General features: G+C 39.0%; 1 protein-coding gene across 5 annotated transcripts in view; it reads right to left on the reverse strand.

Moving 5' to 3' along the window:
• The window catches only part of rims1b (regulating synaptic membrane exocytosis 1b), a 231,152-nt gene that overhangs the window by 132,716 nt on the left and 79,516 nt on the right, over nt 1–18,920 (reverse strand). The gene's annotated exons all lie outside the window — the stretch shown is intronic.

The raw sequence follows: 18,920 nt of genomic DNA on the forward strand, positions 1-18,920 counted from the left end.
TTTCGGCAGAATGAAGTCACAGGAGAGGGGACTTGGGTTGTACTTCTTGGGCCCCAATGCACCGCATGACGACGAGAAGGCGGTTTTATTAACTTTCATTAACAACACGTGTAATACAGCACATACTCTGTTGCAGGGGTCTCAGACATGTGGCCCGGGGGCCAAATGCGGCCCACCAAAGGTTCCGATCCGGCCCATGGGATGAATTTGCAAAGTGCAAAAATTCCACAGTCAAGGCTGTGGAACTCATTTTAGTTCAGGTTCCACATACAGACCAATATGATCTACAGTTAAATAATAACAACAGAAGAACCGACAAAAAAGAATGACTCCATATTTTCTTCTCAGTTTAATGTGAAAAAAATATTACATTTTGCCTATAAATAATGACAACTTCATATTTTTGTCTTTATTTTAGTGCAAAAAATAACATTAAATTATGAAAATATTTATGTTTACAAACTATCCTGTAACAATAAAATGTGAATAACCTGAACAAATATGAACAACCTGAAATGTCTGAAGACAATGAAGCACAATTTTTTAACAATTTCCTCCCTGTTACTCAGTGTTTAGTGTCTTTGTTGATCCAATCCATCATGCACATGTGGAAATGTTAAGTTGAGGCATATTATTGTTAAAATTACACTTATTTTTCTTAAGGAATTTCTGTTTTTTGAGGTTATACACATCTTTTTTGTTTGGACAGTTTATAAAACTAAGTATTTTCATAATTTAATAACAAAGAGAAAATTGGAGTTGTCATTATTTATAGGTTATTATGTTATTATTTCATTGGTCCAACCCACTTGAGATCAAATCGGGCTGAATGTGGCCCCTGAAAGAAAATGAGTTTGAGACCCCTGCTCTATTGCAACAGCACAGACCGTTCAGTCATGGTGTCAAACTAAAACATTCCCTCCACCCAATCAACTCAGCTGCTCTCCCCCCATAGTCACATGACTATATAACACATCACAGGAACTAGCTTTTAACGTATATTTTCAACATGCAAAGTAGCACACATCACATGACTCAGCAGCAACACTGCAAACTATGCGAGTCACACGAATTGGCCCAAACTGTCCAACAATGCAATCAGTGTGGCTCGCTACAATATGTTTTGATCTGATATTTAACATAGAAATGCAGATATTATCCATAGTTAGCAAAGCCATATAACCTAACCCAAATTCACCAGGTCATTGGTGAATCCTTTTATTGTTAGGGTTATATTTGAGTCACAACTAGAGCTGAAATGATTAGTCAATTAATTGCCTCAAATCAATTAAAAAAAAAAAAAAAAAAATTATTCTATTACAATTGTCATGAATCGAAGCTTTGTTTCCTTACTGTTTATATGCTCACTTTTCTTCATTGGAACCATCACTTACTCCTTTAAACTTTTAAACTTTAACACAAACATTAAAAGTATTTGTCTTTTTTTTTTTTTTTTTTTTTTTTAAGTTGTAAGTTGGCTCCATCTTAAGTTGTTAGTAAATTGGATCCAAATGTGTTGTAGACTTTGTTTCCTTTTTGGGCTTTGCAAACAAAATTGCACTGAATATATTACTTGCCTATTACTAACATGCACAGAGAAATTGCCCACAATGCTATATACCAATAGTCAAAAATCTCAGTAAACAATGTACAAAGGACTACTAGGCACTACTAAGTACACATGAAGTTGTAAGCAGAGTGATATTTTCTTTTGTTTAATTACAGTTTCCTATAAAAAAAAACCTCTAAGTACACGTGAGAAACTGTAATGTCTCCTGTTGTTTTTTTACTCAAGGTTTGAACATGGGAGTTTGCATTTTGGCCATCGACATGTAGCTGTATGTCAAATAGGTGTATGTTCTTGTTTTCATATTCCCATCAGGTTCCTCCCATCTTCTCTCTTTGTGACTTGAGAAATCATTAAACAAATTCCTCCATGGATTGAACCATGCGCAGGTCCTCAACTGTCTATGAGAGCAATAAAACAACCAAACCCAACAGTTAAATACTAACATTTTCTTGCACACAAGAGTTGAAATGATGAGATAAACTTATCACTGTCACCTCAAATAATAATTGAGGCAGACTGCATATTCATTTTGAAAGGCCTGACTACAATTGTAATGCCACAACTAAATAAGCATCTGAATAACCCAGTGGTTCTCAGCCTTTTTTAACTCGTGACCACATTTTAACATCACAAATTTCTAGCAATCCCAGCCATTCAAACGGAGAAATTTTTTTTTTGTTAAAATTTTGTTTTTGATCATGTAATAGTTCGCTATAGTATGTTACAAATAAAGGTTAATTTTAGATGACATTTAGTCCATATAATGTATATTATTATGGACGAAGGCAGAAAATCCAAGTGTAGATTACTGCACAAAGTAAGAATTTTATTTTCCTTGGTCAGGATATGTACAGTCAGTCCAGCTTGGATTTACAAGGCTGACAATTAATACTGAACAAACAAAACTGAATTATGAAAGAGCTGCAGCATCTGAAACCAACCACAATGAACATTTGTCTCTCTCAACTCAGCATATATTTTTTATTTTTTTTTTATCAATTACTAGAAATTTCAGGCGACCCCATTTGAATTCCAGGTGACCCCATGTAGGGTCCCGACCCCAAGGTTGAAAAACACTGGAATAACCTGTGGCCTCTATAGGTTGCTTTGATAGTTGCTGCCCATGCAAAAGCAGTAATGGTTTTAATCTTACAGGCTTAAAGACTGAATGACATCATACAGATGAATGCACATCATGGGACTAGATTTCATAGCCCAGTGTGTTCTCGAACCAATGAAACGACTTAAAAAACTAATCTCATTTTTAATGGCACGCCTCCATTCGTTTGTTTACATGCTGTAAAGCCTACATTGCAGATGGAGGGGGGGGCTATAGGACACATGTGCAAACATAAATACACAGAATACAATACATGCAGTTTAATCCCTCCGTGGAGTGCTTATTCTATGTGTTTCTAGACAGATGAAAGATATTGTAAAGGGAATTACTTGTGAGTGAACGGAGCACATTTGTCCATGCATGTTTATGTACATGAAATGGACAAGCCTCATCCTATAGCTTGTGTGACACATGTGAACGCAGAAGTGATGTCAGAGCCTCGGCTCAGCGGCCCAATCAGTTCTCTGGGTCCAGAGGCGGCCTGATCCAGTGTCACCTCCAGTTCATGTCTGCCTCGTTGCATGCTGCACACAGAAAACGCCTGCATGTGTGTGCATGTACATCTGAAACCTTCTTGCCTGGAAGAGCGCGGCGGGGGTGACTGCCCGTGGGCAAGATGCATGAGTGTGTGGAGAATAAGCAGTGTCATCTCTGTCATGTAATAATGTCAACCTCCTCCTGCCGAAAATTTGTGCTTCTCCATGGTAACAGAATCGCTGAGAAGAGATGGCATGAAAAAAACGGGACAAAGTTGAATGTGTGTGGTGATAAAGCTGAGAAAGAGAAGAACATGGTGTGCGTGTGTGTGTGTGTGTGTGTGTGCGCACAAAGCTGCACAGATGCCATGGCTGCTTTGAGTTGCGATTTTCTTTTTCTTATCCACTACCCACCTCCCTTTTCTTTCTTCCTTTTGTCCTTCCTTCTCTAACCTCTTTCTTCTTGTTCTTTTCCTCTTTTTCTTTCCATATCCCTTTTCCTCTTGGCTTCCATCTAGAGCTGTGGCTTTGGATTATCTCTGCCAGGAGGTATTGTGATCACTTTGCTTTGTGTGTTTGTTTGCGTGTTTGTTTGTTTGTTTGTTAGCAACTTTATGAGAAAACTATTCCAACTATCTTTACCAAATTTTTCCCACAGATAGGCCTAGGCCCTGGGACCAACCCATTAAATTTTGGGCCAAGTAGGCCAAAGTTCAAGGTCACAGCAAGATCACAAAATCTCAGATTTTCCTATCTCTCATCATTGAGCAATTTTCGAAAATTCATAAAAAAATTCAAAACGACTCCGATTAGCCTCCAATTTGATCCACCCATAGCTTCTAACAATATCTTGTATCTGACACAAAATTGTCCACATCCACTGTGGAATGTGGACTCTGTGGACATTTACATTTAACATTATAAATCCCATTTACGACACATTTTTCATTATAACTCAACAAATATTGATTGGATTTTAATATAATTTGACATACAGATGACTGGTACCAAGCTTCAACTGTGTACGAAATATCGTTCCGCTCCATTTCTCTTCCGTTACGCTCTGTCGACTTTTATTTTTTTATGCCCCATTTTCAAAAAATCATAAAAAATGCAATCTGTGAAATATCATTATGACATTTGTTTTGCACATCCATAGTTTAAAAAGAAACAGTCCACACATGCTCACCGTTCAGGGTGCTTGGCGGAGGTTTGCCCTCTCTGAACACTTATTTTTGTGACTGATTAATTTATTGATTATTTTCTTTGATCCAATTAAATAATCATTTGAATAGGCCAAACATATATATAATAATGGTAAAAATTTGAAAAAGAAATGTCTGAAAATGACAATTTATTCTTTATTTCCGAACCAGCCACAAAAAGTATAAATAATATAATGTGCTTGCACTTGAAAATCCTCAGCCTTCAGTCCATGCAAGGGTTTCTCAACCTTTTTTTTTTTTTTTTTTTGAACCAAGCCCCACTAACAGCATCATCAACCTACTGGCGCCCCCCTATGCCCAAAAAAATTTGTGGGACAGGGGGCAGATAAAGCTTTCTCACTGCTTTATCTACAGAGCTAAGAATATAACCCAGCACATCCTCCACATACAGGTCCGTCACTTTACTTGTAGAAGTATGTCCCCTATGGAGCCATTCTGGGGCCATAAGATTTGAACATGAAAAAATAAAATTTGAAACTGAAAGTTCAAGTTTTGATCTTGAGTTTGTTTCAGGATAAATATGTTTGATTCACTTCGGTAATTCTTTTGAATAATTTTTATATTTTAATTTGCAGCTTTGACAAATTCACCATCTAAAGACGTCACAAAAATTGTACGTTGACACAAAACAACCCATCAGTGTAATATTTAGTTAACATATTTAGTATTAGTTAACAGTGCTCGTCTGTGTGCTGTCTCCAGCAGGTTGACCACTGGACCAGATGCCATGATCGCGAGCAGATGCTACACTGCATTCACAGTGCTATGTGGAAATCGGAAATATCAGGTATTTAATTGTGGCTGTTTAACTGCACAATCTGGCGTAATCTATCACTCTTATACCGCAAATGGTGCTCAGTATTGTCTAAAACAGCTGTTTAAATGTACGATTGTCACTGGCATCAGTTTTTTCACTGCCAGTTACATGAATATGGTGTATATAAAGTGTTGAGTCTGAATTGTTTTATGCCGCGTTTCCACTACGAGGTATCGGCTCGACTCGACTCGGCCTTTTTGCGTTTCCATTACGAAAAAGGACCTGGAGTCTGGTACCTGGAACTAGTTTTTTGGTATCACCTCCGCCGAGGTTCCAGGACTGTGGACCAGATACTAAAACATGACGTGTAAACACCGCAGACCACTGACTGGTCAGAGAGTCGTCTCTGTGACCCACCGTTTTACAAAAAACAGATGCGGAAGTTTACAGTAAATGTAGCAGTAGGTTAATCCACATGATGACAGGCCGCAAAACTACACCTTGGTTTGTCGAGGAGGTTCAGACGAAAAAATTCAGCACGAGTTTGACAAGACAACACACAACAAGCGAGTTTATCAGCAACTCTGAGCAGACGACACGGAAATAACGCGCCGCATCGCTATGACGACCAGGTACAGTAAAGTGGGTAGTATCCTGTAATGGAAACGGTCTCCAGGAATAGGACCTGGTAACCAAGTCAAGTCGAGCCGGTTCCACGTAGTGGAAATGCGGCATTAGTTCCTGCGTTCCCTGAAGGCAACATGAGTGTGGAAGGTCCCTAGCCTTTTTGTTAGGCTGTCACTCATGATTCCACACCCCTCTCAGTTGAGGCCACACCCCCCACGCGACATCAGGACCAAAAGTTTTGTACATGAAAAAAAGATCTGAAACTTAAAAAAATAAGATTTGAAACTCTAAAAAATAAGCTGAAACAATAAGTGTAATTTTAACAATATTCTGCCTCAGTTTATCATTTCCACGTGTTCATTATAACTTACAGATCACAGCAGGACTACAAATACACAAAACATTTAATATCAGGCAGAATATTGTTAACATCATACTTACTTCTCTTAAAACATCTCAGGTTCATTTTTGTTCAGGTTATTCACATTTTTTGTAAAATTATACTTTGTTTTAGTGTAAATACATGAAAATATTTACATTTACTATGAGAAAAAAATTGGAGTTGTGAGAATTTAGAGATTATTATTTATTTTAGAGATTATTATTATTATTATTGTTATTATTATTATTATACAGTATTGTACTGATTTGACCCACTTGAGACTGAATTGGTCTGAATGTGGAACCTGAATTAAAAGGATTGTTAATATCTTAGTGTAATTTTTACATTTCACAACTTCATCCCAAGGGCCGGACTGGACCCTTTGACGGGCTGGATTTGGCCCCCGGGCCGCATGTTTGACACCTGTGAATTAACTGATTAATCGTTCCAGCTCTACTTCCATCTTTACATTTTTTTTTTTCCTTTTTAGCTTACCGGCCGAGAGGCTGTAAGCTATTATCGTCTGTTGTCTGTTACAAAAATTTCAATCATCTTCTTCTCCGAAACTACAATTCTGATTGACTTCAAACTTGGTATACAGCTTCTGTATGATGACGTCAACAAAAGTTAGTGAAATTATTTGGATCTGGATCTGATTCTGGATTTGGTGCCACTTTGAAAAATTTCCCCATTATAAGAGATAGGAAGTGGATGGATGCAATAACTCAGTAAATATAAATGATATCCAGTGTAAATTTCTCCAGTCCAGCCCTGATGGGGAGATGACCAAAATATAATGTCCACATGCTGATCAGGATCTTCTTCTGGATCCGGGAACTTACGGAAAATTTCACATGGGCTCTTATGGGGACAAAGTTTCAATCGTCTTTTTCTCCCAAACTCCAGTTCTGATTGACTTCAAACTTGGTATACAGCTTCTGTATGATGATGTCAACACAAGGGATTGAAATTATTTCGATCCGAATCTGATTCTGGATTTGGTGCGACTTTGAAAAATGTCCCTATTATAAGGGATAGGAAGTGGATTGACCCAATAAATCAGTGTCAATGATATCAAGCTGGAATTTGAATTTGTTACAGATCTGATTGGAATATGACCAAAACATGGACTATTTCTGTAATAGAATAAATACACAGAACTGGGTGATAATAAATGGCATCTGGATACATTTCCCAAAGCTTTTAATTTGGCCGGTAAGCTACAGGCCCATTGGTCCTATTTTATTTTTTTTTACTCTCCTTCTCGTTTCTCCCTTTCCTTATTTCTTCTCATTGCCTTTTCTCTCCTCTTCTTTCCGTCATTCTTTCATGTTTTCCTTTCATTTTCTCCCTTTCCTCTCTCTTCACTCTTTACCCTCCGGTTCAGCTGACACACATGGCTGACTTGACAAATGAGGACACCACACACCTGTCATTCATACTTCTCTATCCTATCCCCTTCCCCTTCATCACTCCCCTACTCCTCCTCCACCCCCAGCGCCACTCCATCCGTCCGCTGACAAAATGGTTGAAGACGTGCATCGCTGCTGCAGCTCTGCCAACAGCGGCGTGCGACAGCAGAGCAGCATTCATTTAGGCTTGAATTGTGTGGACATCAGCTTTTCCTTAAATGGGCAGAATGGATGGGAGCCTTGAGGGTGGCAGATAAGTGTGAAGAGGGTGTATGGCTTTCACCGAGCATGCAGTGACCCCCTCCTCCCCTAATACCCACCCACCTCCAACACAGTACATACATAGTACAGTGTATACACATACACTGGGACAGAATGACATATGAAGCAGTGGTGTGTGAAAACTGCCATCGTTCAGGGAATGCTAAATCCTGAAAGGTGGGAAGAAAGATGACTGCAAAAGACATAATGCTTCATTTCCTCTAATAAGATAGTAGATCAACTCTGGATTCAGTGAGGAAGGGTGACCAAAAAGCAGAGCTGTTGTGGCTGTAGATCCTCAGTGCTTTTAAAGTTCTGTTCTAGGAAGAGTCAGCAAAAGAGTTCTTCTAGCGCACAGGTGTCAAACATGCGGCCCAGGGACCAAATCCGGCCCACCAAAGGGTCCAGTCCGGCCCTTGGGATGAATTTGTGAAATGCAAAAATTACACTGAAGATATTAACAATCATTTTAGCTCAGTTTCCACATTCAGACCAATATAATCTAAAGTGGGTCGGATCAGTAAAATACTATCGTAATGACCAATAAATACCTACAACTCCAAATTTTTCTGTTTTCAAATGTAAACATTTTCATGTATTTACCTAAAACAAAGTATAATTTCACAAAATTGTGAATAACCTGAAATGTCTTAAGAGAAACAAATGCAGTTTTAACAATATTATGTCTGTAAATGATCAACTGAAGCATATTGTTAAAATTGCAATTATTTATTCATTTTGTTCATATTATTCACATTGTTTTAAAGCATAGTTTGTAGATGTGAACATTTTCGTAATGTAATTTTCCTTGTTTCACTCTAAAACATAGAGGAAAGTTTGGAGTTGACATTATTTATATATTATGTTATTGTTTTAGTGCTTCGGCCCACTGCAGATCAAATTTAGCTAAATGTGGAACTGAACTATAATGAGTTTGACACCCCTGTTGTAGACCCTCAGTGCTTTTAAAGTTCTGATCTGGGAAGATTCAGCAAAAGAGTTCTTCTAGCGCACAGGTGTCAAACATGCAGCCCAGGGACCAAATCTGGCCTGCCAAAGGGTCCAATCCAGCCGTTGGGATGAATTTGTGAAATGCAAAAATTACACCATGATATTAACAATCCTTAAATCACATTCAGACCAATTCAATCTCAAGTGGGTCAGACCAGCAAAATACTATCATAATAACATATAAATAATGACAACTCCAAATTTTTCTCTTTGTAAATGTAAATATTTTCATGTATTTACACTAAAACAAAGTATAATTTCGCAAAAAATGTGAATCACATGAACAACCTGAAATGTCTTAAGAGAAGTGCAATTTTAACAAGATTCTGTCTGTTATTAAATATTTTGTGTATTTGTAGATCCACTGTGATCTGTACGTTATAATGTACATGTGTAAATGATAAACTGAGGCAGAATATTGTTAAAACAAGAAAAGCACTCGGAGAGTGCAGACCTCCGCCAAGGCAGATCAGTCGTCCCACCCCTAACCCTCCCATGGACGTTCAGCACCTCTGGGGGTGAATGGGACAGTAGGCAGGCCAGGATGCTGGACTTTGGACGTTGGATTGGATGAACTGTTCAAAAGAGTAGGTATTGATCCGAAAGGCTGAACCCCACAGAGTTGGACGTACTTGACTCTGTGGATGTCCGCGCACATCAAACTGTTTTTGAATTAAACCTCAAACATCCACGGACAGTACGCACGGAATCTGCACCACTCACAGTACACGCACTATAGTATGCCCAACCCCCGGGCCGTAAAAGAAACAAAAATTGTGGTTAATACTAAAGCAATTTTTTCCATTAGTCTTGCAGAGATTTTATTTTGAAAAGCGACCGTTTCTGCCCTCACCTCAACCGCTCCTGACTCTGCTGCACCATATCATTAATCAGTAGTAACACAAGCTAAAAAAATGCGCCAAAAACAAAATTCACTGAAGAACTTTTTCTGGAGGAAACGATGAGGCTGCAGTAGGGTCACAGACTGCCTGCAAACAGACAGCTGCATTTAGAAAGAAATATCGTGATTCCTGCCTAAGTCACAGGTTCATCCCAACAGGTAACACCCAAGTGCATCCAAACTGCTCTAACACATCAATCCATGTTTGAGACAACTTCAAACCTCTTTGCATTCGGGATTAAAGTCAAAGCAGAATATGAGGATATCACCACAAAAGCCCTGACAGTCCTTCTGTTTCCAACCTCATATCTTTGTGTGGCTGGGTTTATATACGGAACACAACTGGATTGTGCGTCTCCATCAGCCTCAGATGGGACCGTCTAGTTGCAGGGAAACAAGTCCAGGGTTCTGACTGATTCTGCATTAGGGTGAGTTGATGTTTTACTGTAGAGTGATTGTAATTACCTGATATACAGTGTAAGTGTTTCAGATCACATACTCTGAACTGACAAAGGGTTTTGTTATTGGAACCCCCGCCCCTCTACCCGGCCCACGGAAAATTTTCATGCATGAAACCGGTCCGTAGTACAAAAAAAGGTTGGGGACCACTGCCCTACGCGAGTCCTCCACATCCTCCACATACATGTTATACTCTTAGAATAACGTATGTCAACACTACAAACCTGTTCAATCAGCTAAAGAGACAGCAACCCAACAGTATGAGAGTCAAAGTGGTAGAAGACCAGCCACACCACAGCCAGAGGCAACAGGTAGAGTTAAACAAAAACAAACTGTAACGCAAGCATTTAGTAAAAGCACTCAATGAGAAGAGGAGCAAGTACGTTCCACATTGGTCCTTTTTTGGGGTGCCTGGATTCTTCCTCTTCTCATTTTGGACTTCTTCCTCCATCGAAGACCACCAATACAGTGATTTACCAGTTGAAAAACCAGTGGCACTGGCCACCTGTTCTGTAAGCCCTGGAGGCAAATTGGAAACGGGCATTTCTTTGATATTTTGCTCTGTATTTTTATTTTTTATGTTCAAGAGTGCTTAATCAGAGTGTTGTTTGCATTTTAGTATGTTTATGTTCTTGGCACAGGTTGGCAAAATTGCACAAATTTAATTAAAAATGTTCTAGAAGGTTCTTTGGGCTAAATATTTTTTTTCTTTCCAGGCTATGTTTATCATCGGGAAATTCTTTGGTTGCAATGTTGAGAAACTTGCAAATTAGTGTAAAAGATCAGTGTAAAGAATTGTGATAAAATTGAGATTGCGATTTTATTTTTTTAAAATTGTGATATATTTTTGCCATTTTGCCCACCCCGACATCATTAATATTGTACCTTAGAGCAGTGGTTACTAACCTTTTGCGAGACAACATTATTGAATATTGTAATAACAATGTGACTTGCCATATTTAAAAATTGAATGTTTTTCTTCACTCTACTTGCTGTCATCAGTGGTCCCCTGTTACCCCATTTCCCTTTCCCTCTAACCCTCACAATAACACCATGTGGTGGCATTAGAAGAAACTCTCCCTACTGCAGACTAATTGCTTGTTTGTTCCCTTGGAGACCAGGTCTCAGGTGCTTCAACGGGGACATAGTTCAAGGGTCGCCTGTCATCCAGGAATCCAGTGCAGAATGTTTTGGCAGCCAACTATGTGTGTACGCAGCAAGTCATCTCACCGGCAGCCATCAGGCTTACTGCATCCTCCCCCCATTCCTTCACACCCTTAGTCCCATATCTCGGTGACAATTACTGAATTACCCTAAGATGGTGGAAGGCCAGTGACGAAATCCACAAATGTTGACCATTTCTCCAAAGCTGTGCATTTTGTACCTCTACAGAAGCTTCCATCTGGTCTAGAGATGGCCAACCTACCGATCCTCCATGTTTTCCAGATTCATGGGATTTCCAGTGATGTGGTGTCAGACCAAGGACCCCAATTCACTTCCTAGGTTTGGCAAGCCTTCTGCCAGGCCCTGGGAGCCATGGCCAGTCTTACATCAACTTATCATCCACAGTCTAATGGACAAACCGAAAGGAAAAATCAGGATCTGGGGCACAGTCTTCAGGTCCTGATTTTTCCTGATTTGTCGCTTCCATCACCCCTCTTCATGGTGCACCCACTTGATTGAGGACGCTCACAATTCGATGACCAGCACCGCCACTGGTATGTCATCCTTCATGTGTTGTCTTGGCTTCCAACCCCCTCTTTTCCCCGCACAGGAAGTGGAAGTTGCTTTTCCCTCTGTTGAGGCTCACCTTCAACAGTGTAGATCTGTTTGGAGAGCAGTACGAACCGCTCTGCTGTAAACAGCTAGATGCACGGAAGCACTAGCCAACCGTTGTAGTACCCCAGCCCCACAGTATCACGTTGGGCAAAAGGTGGGGTTATCAACCAACAATCTCCCTCTGCAGGTGGAAAGCAGAAAGTTGGCGCCCCGGTTTACTGGCCCGCACAAGATTGAAAAGGTTGCAAACCCAGCTGTGGTGTGGCTGAAGCTGCCCCCACGATGCTCAAACGATATATCGTGCAGCTCTAGTTCAAACCATTTTTCACCTGCTCGGACACATCAGAAAGGCTGTTTGTCATGGTTAAAGAAGCATATGACTTTCATCACAAATCTTTTTTCAAATTCGTAAAACTCCTAATTATCACTAATCCATTCGTCTTTCTGTGCTTACACACACCTAAATCACTTCCCTCATGGTGAACAACTTCATCACAAGCTGTCCACTTGTTTACATAACAAACTGATATGACACTCGGGCCTTTTCGGAAATTTTGTTGTGAAGTGCATTGTGGGAATGGGAATTCCACGCAGCAGCAATTTTGCTGTCTCTTCGTGAGTGCTGAACCCAAATGTCACCTTTACCTCCATTCACTAACTATACTCATTCTTTAAAACAACTCTGGTGAACTGGAGAATTTCAGGTCGTAACAGTTTGGCTCATGACAAACTGCTTTTGCCTGGTCGCAATGTTGGTTGCTGCTGTGGCTGTGTGGAATTCCCATTCCCACAAGGCACTCCCGACACCCCAGGTGAAGAACCACTCCCTTATGCCGCGTTTCCACTGTGTGGAACCAACTCGACTTGGCTCCCAGATACTATTCCTGGAGACCGTTTCCATTACAGGATACTACCGACTTTACAGTACCTGGCCGTCATAGCGATGGGGCGCGTTACCTCCGTGTCATCTGCTCAGTCACTGATAAACTCGCTCGTTGCATGTTGTCTCGTCAAACTCATGCTGAATTTTTACGTCGGCCACCAAAGACTGAATCTCCTGACTGAATGGTGTAGTTTTGCGGACTGTTATCATGTGGATTAACCTACCGCTATATTTACTTTCAACTTCTGCATCTGTTTTTGTAAAACGGCGGGTCACAGAGACGACTCTCTGACCAATCAGTGGTCTGCAGTGTTTACACATCCAGTCCGGTACCAGATTCCAGGTCCTTTTTCATCATGGAAACGCAAAAAGGTCGAGCCAGTGCCACGTAGTGGCATTTGAGATGATAAATGGACCCTACCATAAATGTTATGACAATAAAGCAGGTTATAATAAGTGGTAGTTATTTAAGTTCACACAGAATATGTTCAATCAAATCAGTAGAATAGCAGTGATTTTAGGAGCATAGAGGAGGACAGTACAAAGATTCATGACATGTCTTGAACATGTTGTTCTGGGTGTTCACCTTCTTTAGTAAAGGAAGGCCTATTAGAGATTCAGGCCTTTTAAGAAAACACCACTGAATGTGAACTAATCAGCTGTTGAATCTAAAACCTATTGTTTTCTCACCCAGACTGTGAGTAAAACTGCTGGTGTGGGGGTGGATATCTAGTGAAAGGGAAATTTCAGCAATAGGGACGGACAAGGAAAGAGAAGCAGAAAGACAGAGGAAGAAAAAGAGGAGCCGAATGAAGAAGAAGAGGAGGAGGACAGAGGGTTAGTCATCTAGTATTGAAATATATGCTTCAGATTATGCAGTGCATCCTCCCTTCTGGTAAAAAATGCAGTGTCAGCTCAATGCAATAAGTACAGTATGTGGCTGCATAAGTGAGTCTGATGTGAACATGACTTTTTTTTTTTTAGTTTTCCAGCTCAGAAATCAAACAGCTAATTCCAACATCTGTGACCAGACAGTTAAAAATAGCTGAATTGAAATATTTAATACATTTATTATGTATTTCCTGAGGCTCTTTAATGCAATGAATACTTCCATAATGTGGATAGCTTACTTATGTGAATAATATATGAATGTGAAGTATGTTAAAGTAGTCAAGAGCAGCAATAGGAACATAAAACAATGTTCATCTCCGGAGACTGGTCTGTTTAACCCAGATAAACATACGATCACCAACAATTTTATTTATGCAATGTAGAGTATGAACTTGTATCCAAAAATTACTAGACCCACCAGTATAACATCCCACTGTGCGACTCTTTGACAATATATTTACAAACGATATCATAAACAACACAAAAAGCGGATTATTAATTAGTGACATCAGTGACCATTTACCAGTTCTTACAATACACCACAGTAGGTACTAGAGGAATCAATCAGACATAAAAACAATATACAGACGAATAGGAACAGAGGAACCAATAAAAGTATTTCAACCTGATCTGATAGCACATAACTGAGATAATATACTTAATCACAAAAATATTTACTGGGCGTATGTGGAATTTATAAGTATATTTAGACAATCATATAATAAACACTGTACTATAAAAAAAAAAAAAAAGTTAATTGGAAGGTCAAGTGTGCAAATCATCCTTGGACAGCAAAGAGTTTATATAATGCCTACAAAAAAAAAAACACACTTTATAGAGAATTTACAAGACAGAGAACTAAGGCTGCTAAAAATAAATACAAGAAATATAAAAATAAGTTTACTGACCTGAAGGAAATACACCTCAGGTTTTGACAGTATTTCAGTGCTACAGTGTGTTACTATAGCTTTCTAGTGTTTTTTTTGTACAGCTGAATCATGTAACCTGAATGTATTACCAGATTGAAATTAAACAATTCAGGATCTCAGCGACCCTGCTAAGTGAAATACACTCATCTGTATAAAATGTAGTATGTCCTTTCAATTCAAATATAACTAGAAGCACTCGGAGAGCGCAGACTTCCGCCAAGGCAGATCAGTGCCCCAGATTTGGATGAAAATTTTAGGAAATGTTGATACTGGCTCAAGGAACAAATGATTCAATTTTGGTGGTTATCAGGGGTGTGGGGGCCACGGGGACCCACTGATCGGCCTTGGCGGAGGTCTGCGCTCTGCGAGTGCTTTTCTAGAAAAGACAGTGCCAGTATCAACATTTCCTGAAATTTTCATCCAAATCCATCCATAACTTTTTGAGTTATCCTGCACACAAACAGACAGACAAACCAACGCAGACAAAAACATAACCTCCTTGGCGGAGGTAATAAAATGGATTTGTTTTTGTTTGTTTGTTTTTGTTTGTTTTTTTGGGGGTTTTGCAAATTTAGTACACTGTGCAGTTCAAAAGCTTTTAAGGGGGAATGATTTTTCTTGCCTGTTAGTAACTGCATGAAGTGAAGCTGTCAATAAATCAATACACTTTAAAGCAGCGTATGACTTTCATCACACTTTTTTTTTTTTTTTTCAAATTTGGAAAACCCAAGGGATAGCCTAATTATCACTAATACATTAGTCTTTCCGTGCTTACACACCTGAATCACTTCCCTCACGGTGAACAACTTCAAAGATGACTCCATGCACTCCAATCATTGTCCACTTGTTTACATAACAAAACGAAACATCACTCGGGCCTTTTTGGAAATTTTTTTGCAGAGTGCATTGTGGGAAAGGGAATTCCACACAGCACCAATTTGGCTGTCTCTTCATCAGTGCTGAACCCAAATGTTGCCTTTACCTCTATCCACCAACCTTTACCTCTATCCACCAACTATACTCATTCTTTAAAACAAACCTGGTTGACTGTATAATTGTACATTGTAGCGATCTGGCTCGTTTTCTTGCTGAATCTGTGAGATTCACTTTTGCTTCCCACAATGCACTTTGCGACTAAATTTCCGAAAAGGCCCGAGTGACATTTTGGTTTGTTATGTAAATGAGCGGACTTTGTTTATGATGGAGACTGGAGAAGAGCCGGCCCTCCCCCATGTGACTACCTTGGTAAGATTTTACATTGCGCACCCCCTCCATTGGCGATTACACACTGTAAGACCGAACTTTGTATTTACTAAAATGCTTTAATTACAATGTACTTAAATGATTTAAGTTTAATTACATTACTATAAAATGTTAAGTATATGCTACTAATTTGTAGACATAGTGGAATGTACGAAAAAGTTGAAGTTGAATGGATTTAAATCACTCAGTTTTAGCCCTGACCACACCTTTTTATCCTCACATTGCATTGTGGGTATTGGGCGTGTTGTTGCAAATGTGTTATTTTTCTGTGCAGGGGTTCAGTGAGGTTGCGGTGTTAGTGTTCATTTGGACTTAATGTGTGTATGGTAATGTTTGTTGGCCTTTTTGTGTTTGTTTTTGTATTGTTGTAGAGTTGCACCATGAGTCAGAGCCATAGGAAGAACTATGGATTTACTGTTCATCTAAGAATGTTCTTGTTCAACGGTATTCTTAATGCTTTGCCAAATTAAAAGCACTTCTTGTACTGGCAAATTACATTGAGCTAACTTCCTGCCAAACTTTCACCCACGCTGTAATATATTAATTTGAATAATTACATAAAGCAATTAATATTGCAAAAGATTTTCATTTAAATCTACTTGGAATTGAGTCCAATAAACTAATGATATTAAGTCTAATGATTATACAAAGTAATTGACATTGCAACAAATTTTAAGTTAAATGGATTTGGCATTGTAGTGTGTTGTACTTAAAATAGCCATTGCATTCAAATCAGGCATTTAAGTTTAATACACTCAAGTTTTCATTGCTTCATTTTTTTAAGGCAATGAGTTACCTGAGATTTTTTTAAGTAAACTCAACTTATCTGGTCTTACAGTAGTGCATACACTTACAAAAGAAATAGCATTGTTTTTACCATTGTCTTTAATTTATAAGATAACATTTCGCCCAATTTACATGCTTAACAAATTACAAAAAAATCCCCAAAAATCTGAAATACAATATAAATACCCTTAAAACAATAATATTACCACAAATATATTCATGTTGACACCTTCGTCCATCTGATTGTTGGGAAATGTGAACCTGTTTTGAACTTGAAATGGATCTCTGAACTAACTCTCTTCATTCTTGATCAGTTAGAGAAGGTGGCCGGTCAGCAGGGTCCAGTGGTGCAGCCTTTGTTTATGACGCTGCATACCTGGGCTCCTCTGAGGTGGAGGGAACAGAGGGAGTGTTTGAGGCTGTTGAAGTTGTAATAACTGTTGATGGCCCAAAATTTGCAGACGTTGGACTTAAACGTGCTGAACAGACTTTCTGCGTGATCTTGAAAAAGTCTCATTTTTATTTATATGCCTGATCGTAGTCTGCAATTTAAAATGAGATTATCAGCACCAAAATAGGTTATTTCCAAAATCTATTTCCAGTGTCCCTGGCCGGGTCGGACAAGACTGTACTGCTTTACGGCAGATTTATGCCACTGTAACAACAACACACCGACCGGCAGAGTTAGCCTAGGTAGTGAAAAGTAAGCTGAACGAGTGAGGAGTAACATCTGTCCTTTTTCCTAAAGAACAGGATTTCTTGGATTTATTGTGTTGTAATGGTGGACGCTGGAACTGGGGCTGGACTGGCAGAAAGAAAAAAGAAAACTAAACAGGAGAGTGAAAAAGCACATGATACTCAATGTTTGGAACTACTGGGGCTTCCATAACCTCCAAAAGTAAGTCCATATTTCGTCCACCATTTTTTACGATGGGGGTCTATGGAAGTCTCACCCCGGTTTCTCTACAGCTCTGATGGAGACATCTTCAAAGTTGTTCACCGTGAGGGAAGTGATTCAGGTGCGTAAGCATGGAAAGATTAACGATTAATGATAATTAGGCTATCACTCGGGTTTTACAAATCTGAAAAAAAAATTGTGATCAAAGTCATATACTGCTTTAAATGTACGTTTGACAATTCTGGCCATTTCATTTGCTTTATTGGTTCTCTTGTATGACATGCTTAAGTCATGAGTGAATCTTGAAGTGCTTAAAAGAAAATAAAATATTTACATGTATCTCTGCATGATTATGCAAACTGTTTTTATTCTGAGAAGAAAGCTACTCAACATATGTATCTTTTAATGCAATTTGAATCTTTAAAACATAAAATTAGTGGCTGACTTCAACTTGTACAGATAAAATCAGCTGAATGTTCAGTTCTTCAGTCCAGACAGTCAGGACTTACTGTATTTCACACTGCTAAAAGAATGTGGATTTATGAATTCCAGACCACCACCTTATTGAGAATGAATTAAGACATGATCTTTCTAACCTCATTGGTCACATTCTTTTAGGTGTGCATATGAAAACATATCGTGTGCCACACTGAAGGACCACATACTCAGTAGATGTCTTCTGTAGAAGCAGAAGAACATAAGATTATACGCTGAATTTGTGTCAAATACCTTTGCTGATTTAGCCTGGACCACACCGAAGAATAGACTGTCAGTGTACAGTGTACAGTTTTGATTTCCCCTCCATCTTTTAATTTTCTGTAGAACATTGCTGCCTCACCAGTTGAAAACAGCAATGCACTTCCTCCAAATGGGAATTATCTAAGTGTTTACTTTGCATAAAGCAGAAAAGTGGCAACCAATCACAAGTGGTCCCATGAGCTGGAAGGTAAGACTCCAATGCTATGAAGTAATGTAGTTAGAGCTGTTTACTGTTGATCAAATAATCTAAGGTACAGATTATAGTGTGAGCAAGGATGTACTCTGCCAAAATGATAAAGTCATATTTAGATTTTAAAACTCAGCCAATACAAGCCTAAATATGCAGCACTTAAGCAGCCCTTACCTGATTAGGCCTACACTTACTATGGTTATTTAGGTTTTTGATGATCACACAGGGAAAATAGGGTTTACTGTTATATGTGTGTGGATGTGGATGTGTGTGTGTGCGCGTGTATATATGTGTGTGCGTTTGTACATGAATGTGTGTGTGTTAGGACCAATGCCTGCCT

This window comes from Sphaeramia orbicularis, chromosome 1 (genome assembly GCF_902148855.1).
Source record: "Sphaeramia orbicularis chromosome 1, fSphaOr1.1, whole genome shotgun sequence".
NCBI lineage: Eukaryota > Metazoa > Chordata > Actinopteri > Kurtiformes > Apogonidae > Sphaeramia > Sphaeramia orbicularis.